At 50.3% G+C, this 7,500-nt stretch overlaps 1 long non-coding RNA gene across 1 annotated transcript in view; it reads right to left on the minus strand.

Moving 5' to 3' along the window:
- Window positions 1–510: 510 nt before the first annotated feature.
- LOC135103540 (uncharacterized) overlaps window positions 511–7,500 on the minus strand; it is a 205,119-nt gene continuing 198,129 nt past the window's right edge. Inside the window, exon 4 of the long non-coding RNA XR_010270107.1 lies at window positions 511–1,018. This is a non-coding gene — a long non-coding RNA (uncharacterized LOC135103540). The remainder of the gene's footprint in view (window positions 1,019–7,500) is intronic.

The raw sequence follows: 7,500 nt of genomic DNA on the forward strand, positions 1-7,500 counted from the left end.
GGTGCAGGCTTGGTGTGACGGGGAGACGCGTGGAAGACAGTACTGAAGGAGGTGGAGGAAACAAGAGATATAGAGGCAGGATTATAGAGAGAGGCTGCGGTGAGCTGAGGCAGTTATAGCTGGACAAGACAGGATGGAGCAGGGTGGGGCGCGGAGAGAAAGGGGCTAGTCTAAACGTGGGAATGGGGAGGGCGTGGACATGGCAGGCTGGATAGGATAGGGAAGGGACAAAGCGTGGCGAGTCGGGGCAGGGACAGAGCAGGCTGGATAGGGGCGAGGCGTGGCGGGGCAGGGACAGAGGAAGCTGAATAGGATAGGGGCCGAGGGCGGGGCGAGGCGGGGCAGGGCCAAAGCAGACTCGATAGGGCAGGGGCCGGGCAGGCAGGATAGGGGCGGGGCGGGGCGGGGCAGAGACAGAGCAGGCTGGATAGATTAGGGGCCGGGCAGGCAGGATAGGGGCGGGGCGGGGCGGGGCGGGGCTAGGTAGGGGTGACCGTGGCTCCCTTGCCCCCGCCGGTCAGACTCTCATCGCGTCTCTTCGATGAGTCCTTTGTCTCGCCACACTTTACGAGACCTAATGGAAGGTTCCCCCGCCGACGCCTGCCGCGGGAGGGAGTGAACCGCACGTCCCGAAGTTTCGACTCTTCGCACGAACCTCCCAGAACGAGGCTTGAGGCGCTATATTCGGTACGGCGTTGTGTAGGGCCACTTTCTCCTCTCTTGTTCATGTTGGAGGGTAAAGAGGTCAGCTGGTGAGGTCACAAGGTCACCAAAACGTTGTACCCTTCCTTCCCTCCTCCCTTCCTTCCTCCTCCCCTTCTCTCTCTCCCTCATTCCTGCAAGGGCGTGGGTCCGCGCCCCCGCCGTCCTCTCCCCGGCGGGCGAAGTTGAACAAAACAATAAATATCAAATAAATGGTTGCCTTGCCTTACGTCGTCGTGCGTGGGTGTGCTGTGGGCGTGGGCGTCCGTAACGAGTACTTGGGGCCTGCATAGGGTTGTCTCGCCTCTCGAACATTCTGGAAAAGAGAATAATGACGCTGGTTACGAGGAAGAGGAGTGAGTCGCCGGTCTGAAGAGCAGTTCGGCGGCCGCGGGTTCTCTGCCGCCGCCGCCGCCGCCGCCACCAGCACCACCACCACCACCACCACCACCACCACCAGAACAGGAAGCACCATGACATAACAGAAAGAGACTTGGTGAGGGGAGACCTGTAACACTCAGCAGACGTGGCAACACAACCAGACCCAAAACTTTAATGGACAGAAGAATGTTGAGGGAGTAATGGACAGAAGAATGATGGAAAAATGGACAGAAGAATGAAGATGACAATAAAAGAATGATGAAGTTAAGAAGAGAAGAATGACGAAGTAAAGGTCAGAAGAATGAAGGAGTAATGGACAGAAAAAAGGGAGTAATGGAAAGAAAATGGAATAATGGACAAAAAAAGAGTAATGGGCAGAAGAAAGAAGTAATAGACAGAAAAAAGGGAGTAAAGGACAGAAGAATGAAGGAGTAATGGGGGGAGGAGCGTTGAGGCAGTAATGGACAGAAGGAGAAGGGAAGGCCAGGACCAGGTAGGCCACAGGTAGACGCGGACTTCACATTACATAACACAAAAAATTCTGGCCGGGCTGAGGGGAAGGGTGGCCGAGGCTGCAGCGGGAGTTAGTGTTTTTTTGTGTGTGTATAGAAGCCATTACCTGTGGGACAGAATGGATGGCGCTACAGGTGTGTTCTGCTGCAGGCAAACATACCGTCACGTCCCCAGCGTGGGTGGCCCGAGGGAGACAGACAGACCGACAGACAGACAGGAAATTTCCTATACATTCTCTCTCTCTCTCTCTCTCTCTCTCTCTCTCTCTCTCTCTCTCTCTCTCTCTCTCTCTGCATGATTTTCAGTATTTCACTATTTGCCTCTCAATTTATGTTTTTATCTTTACTTCTTTATCTTATTCTCTGTTTGCGTGCGTGTGTGTGTCTGTCTGTGTGTGTGTGTGTGTGTGTGTGTGTGTGTGTGTGTGTGTGTGTGTGTGTGTGTGTGTGTGTGTGTGTGTGTGTGTGTGTGTGTGCCCGACAGTGCCTCGTAGCCAGTGCGGGCGAGCGTGTGTTCATCGCCTTGTTCGTGTGTCTGTGCATGACTGTCTGACTCTCATGCACTGTTCTTTCCCTGACCTTGACAGTTCTTTGACCCCCAACCTGTTCAGACACAACATGACCACTTTCTCTGACCTTGAACTGCCATTCTCTCTCTCTCTCTCTCTCTCTCTCTCTCTCTCTCTCTCTCTCTCTCTCTCTCTCTCTCTCTCTCTCTCTCTCTCTCTCTCTCTCTCCAGCTGCCTTTTAAAACCCTCGTCGCGGAGTCCAGGAAGGAAGGAACGGAGGGCGCAGGTGGGAGGGAGGCAAGCGAGGGACGAGAGAGGGCGGGAGGGAAGGAAAAAATTCACTTTAAACTCATAGAGAGGTGAGGATTTCCTGTTTCCCTTAAATGGCGAAGGACGTATAAGGCGTGTTGGTGGCGCTGTCCCAAACATCACCCCGCGCCCGCCAACAAGGTGGGCATACAGCAACACCACAGCCACCGCCGCCGCTGCACCGAGGACACGCCACAGCCGCGCCTCTCGCCCCCGCCCACAGATACGTAGACGGCGCCAGCAGCTCCATTCACACTCCCTGCCGCCCAAACTGAGGATCGCTGACACAGGAAGAGCGCCGGAGACACAGCAACCTCACCTGATGTCTCTTACTCGTGCGTGCGGGAACATAATGGAGGAAAGAGAGGGAAAAAATTATAAGACAAGAAAAAAGTAGGAAAACAATAAGACAACGATGCTGATAAGATGAATTAAAAACCACCATCGTCACCACCAACACCACCACCATCAACTAGAACAAAACAGTAAGATTCTTTCTTCCTTTTCCTCTTCTCCATCAGTGCGCACCGGTACAGGTAACACCACTGCAGGTAAGCACACAGCAGGGAAGGTCCCAGTGTCACCGCCTCGCGCAATATGAAGCCAGACAGCAACAGGTGCGGCCAGTGGTAATGGATGCCACGCGAGTCACCGGTTCACTGCTGGATTGGGCGGTGGGCGGGACTCGAACCTGGAACCCGAAGAATGAACTGCATCTCTTTGCCACTGCGCCACCATACACAATACTATTACTACTTCTACTGCTGCTACTACTACTACTACTCCTACTACTACTACTACTACTGCTATTACCCATGACGCGACTTAACACACACAACACAACGAGGTACGAACAACAACGAAAGCACCATCGGTTATGTGTTATGTTTTGCGTGGTGTGTGTGTGTGTGTGTGTGTGTGTGTGTGTGTGTGTGTGTGTGTGTGTGTGTCCTATGTCCTATAGTCCAACAATATTGTGAGCGTTGCCTGTGTCTCGGCCACATGCTTATCAGATGCACGTCACTTGGAAGACATTGTGTGGAGAGAGGAGGAGGAGGAGGAGGAGGAGGAGGAGGAGGAGGAGGAGGAGGAGGAGGAGGAGGAGACCAACCAACCCAGACAGACACACACACACACACACACACACACGGGGCTTATCTGCCTCCCCCGTCAGGAGTGGTAATAATGGCGGGAAGGGACACCACACACACCACACACACACGGCTCTAATGATTATATTAACCCATTACCCGAACCTATTCCTCCGGCAGGGGCCCGCGCCGAGTCGTTTAAGGGTGACAGCGACACTTGTACGCTCCCGATGGACGCCACTACCTCTGCCGTAACTCGGATTAGGGGCGAGTAATGCTGACGGAGAAGGTGATCTGTGGGGAGGTGGTGTTTGTCTCCCTGCTTGTCTCCCCACGATTTATGGAGGCGGTGGCGGCGATGGTAGTGGTGGTGGTGCTAGTGTTAGTGGTGGTGGTGATGTGAGGTGCAGGTGTGTGTGTGTGTGTGTGTGTGTGTGTGTGTGTTCCTGGGTGTTAAAGTGTGTATTGTTTCCTTCTTGTATTTTCCTTTTATTTTTTTCCTTCTCGTTATAGTTTCAGTGCACGTGTTTCATTCATTGGTCTCTCTCTCTCTCTCTCTCTCTCTCTCTCTCTCTCTCTCTCTCTCTCTCTCTCATCGTTCCTCTTCACACCTCCACTCCCTTCACTTCTTGGGTCTCTTCTCCTTTACCTCCTCCTCCTCTCCACACAACTACCCCCTCCTCTCTCTCTCTCTCTCTCTCTCTCTCTCTCTCTCTCTCTCTCTCTCTCTCTCTCTCTTCCTCCTCCTACATGCGCATAAAATATAAACATAACAAACACGCACCTTTTACACACTCTGGACTCGCAACAACCACAGCACACACCCACAAACAGAAAAACACTCACACGTAAACAGGAGGAAAGTCACTTACACTCGACAAATATTTATTCTGCTTTCTGAATGCTAATTAGAAAAGCCGAGCTAACCACAAACGGAGAGGGAACAGACGAACGCAGAGCAGATCAGTCTCCAGCGTTAAATAAGAGCAAAGCGAGACATCCTAAGGCACAATGAAGCGCACGAAGCAGTAAGTGAACAGCACAAGCAAGCTCAGAATAGATGACTCGAGCACGGGCGGGGACAGTTCAGTGGTTCAGTCTCGGAAGAAGACACCAGAGCACAGAGCAGAACCACGCAATCTAGAGCACCTCAGAATAGCACGACACCAGGCAATGAAAGGACGTTCCAAGAAAAGAAGCTCAAAATAGATGAACTTGAAGCGCCGCGCAGCACAATTCAACCTGACCCAACCCAGCTCAACCAAGCACTGCCTAACGCAACGCACCCTAACCCTACCCCAACCCAGCCCAGCCCAACCCTGAAATCTTTATTCCCACACATATGGGCGCCGACCACAATTATTTCCCGTGACTCCACTAGCTACGATGCTGCTCATTTCCTCTCGTCTTGGATGTTGACAGAGATTCAGGAGTGGCCTAAGAGACAGACGGGTGTGTTCTCTCTCTCTCTCTCTGTGTGTGTGTGTGTGTGTGTGTGTGTGTGTGAGAACGAAGAAGTTAAAAGGATAATATGAATAACTGTACCGAGAACTAGAAAAGAGAAAGAGTAAGAGAGAGAGAGAGAGAGAGAGAGAGAGAGAGAGAGAGAGAGAGAGAGAGAGAGAGAGAGAGAGAGAGAGAGAGAGATGAACACAGACAGACACTAAAGACATCAGAGGGATGATGTGTATATGGACAGCCAGAGGGAAAGACAAGCACGCAGACTGACGACCAGACAGACACGAGAGCAGACAGCAGACAGAAGACTTAACCCCTAGACAGACACTGAAGCAGAAAGGAAGGATACCGGTTGCTTGTGGAAGTAAGGAGAGGAAAAAAAAAAAAAGTGAATGTCAGAAGAAAGAACAAAAAGGCAACGACCTGAAGGAGAGAGAGAGAGAGAGAGAGAGAGAGAGAGAGAGAGAGAGAGAGAGAGAGAGAGAGAGAGAGAGAGAGAGAGAGAGAGAGAGAGAGAGAGAGTATACACACAAGTATCACACAAGTAAACTCGTAGCACAGTTAATTTTTGTAAGCTGTTCTCGTAAATCTGTAACCTTGTTTTCAATTCGCATCTTCTTTTAGTACACTTTCAAGCAAGGCACCGTGAGTGGGTGAGTGAGTGAGTGAGTGAGTGAGTGAGTGAGTGAGTGAGTCAGAAACGCCTGTGTAGCAAGTCATGTGTGTGTGTGTGTGTGTGTGTGTGTGTGTGTGTGTGTGTGTGTGTGTGTGTGTGTGTGTGTGTGTGTGTGTGTGTGTGTGTGTGTGTGTGTGTGTGTGTGTGCTGGTAAGGATGCGAAATATGTTGATAATCTTGTGATTCTCAGCTTCCTACACGCCAACTAGAGTCGTCCCGTGGCGGCCTCCTTAGAAGTGCGTGCAGAGTTTAAGGACGACTTTTTGAAGATAATTTATTTAGTTTTTCATAATTAAATAGTCTTTCTTGCAGTGGGTATATTTTTTCCGTTTTTTAGTGTTTTGAGAGAGAGAGAGAGAGAGAGAGAGAGAGAGAGAGAGAGAGAGAGAGAGAGAGAGAGAGAGAGAGAGAGAGAGAGAGAGAGAGAGAGAGAGAGAGAGAGAAACAAGGTGACAGCACATTAACAAACAAAGTACGTACATAAAAAACTATCACAAAATCACGCAAGAAGCAGCAACGACAAAACATTTCCCTCAAGAAACAGAAAAAAGGGAAATCAATGAACTCGGTAAGAAAACTGTACACGAAGGAATGGGGAAGGAAAGTAAGAGGGAGAAGAGGGAGGGAAGGAGGAGAGGGAGAAGAGGGAATAACCAGTTAAAAGCCGAAAGGAAATGCCTCGCATTTCTCACATGCGAGCTCGTAGAGAGAGAGAGAGAGAGAGAGAGAGAGAGAGAGAGAGAGAGAGAGAGAGAGAGAGAGAGAGAGAGAGAGAGAGAGAGAGAGAGAGAGAGAGAGAGAGAGAGAGAGAGAGGCAGATAGTTAGACACAGACAGATAGACAAACGGACGACGGTGGTAAAAAAAAAAAAAAAAACATGGTCACACAGACACAAAGCGGACACACACACACACACACACACACACACACACACACACACACACACACACACACACACACACACACACACACACACACACACAAAGACAGACAGACATGATTGTAAATTGCATGTACAGATAATGAGAATGAATGAAAAAGAGGAGAAAAAAGGAAAGGAAAGAGAAAATCGAGGCAAAAAAAAAAAATGAAGCAAACAAACCATAACAGTAAGAGTTACATAAAGAGAGAGAGAGAGAGAGAGAGAGAGAGAGAGAGAGAGAGAGAGAGAGAGAGAGAGAGAGAGAGAGAGAGAGAGAGAGAGAGAGAGAGAGAGAGAGAGAGAGAATCACAAATAAAAAAGAAATTAAGCTCCCAAAAAGAGGAAAGAACACGCGCATTCAATCTAAAATTAATAACACACACACACACACACACACACACACACACACACACACACATGCACGTAACCTTTCTATCAACAGCCACAAATAAAAAAGAAAAATAATAAACAAAAAGGCAGGTAGAAAAGAAGACAGGTAAGGGCGCCTTAAATTCACCTGTGACAAGGACCACCTTCACCTGGGCCACGCCGTTGCTCTTTCATCCAGGTGAGGCGCCGCGGACAGGTTAACTCTCACCTGTCCAATAGTTAAAAGGACCGATTTGGGAGGGAGGCTGAGGAAGAAGGGACGGGCCAGGAGGAGGAGGAAATGGGGAGGAGGAAAAGGGGAAAGGGAGAAGTGGATGGATGAGGAGGAGGAGAAGGGAATGGGAAGAGGAGAAGGGGAAAGGGGGAAATAGGATGTAATGGAAGAGGCTAAGGACACAACCCTTCCCTCGGCCTCTCCTCCCCGCTGGCACCCTACCCTGGCATTTCCTAAGGTGCTGTATAGGTCCTGTGTTGCCCTTCCTCTCCCCTCCCTCCCTCCAGCCTTTCCACTCCCTGTCCCTCCTGCCGCTCCCACTCCTTTTTCAATCTC

Source organism: Scylla paramamosain, chromosome 9, assembly GCF_035594125.1.
Source record: "Scylla paramamosain isolate STU-SP2022 chromosome 9, ASM3559412v1, whole genome shotgun sequence".
In the NCBI taxonomy this organism is placed as follows: Eukaryota; Metazoa; Arthropoda; class Malacostraca; order Decapoda; family Portunidae; genus Scylla; species Scylla paramamosain.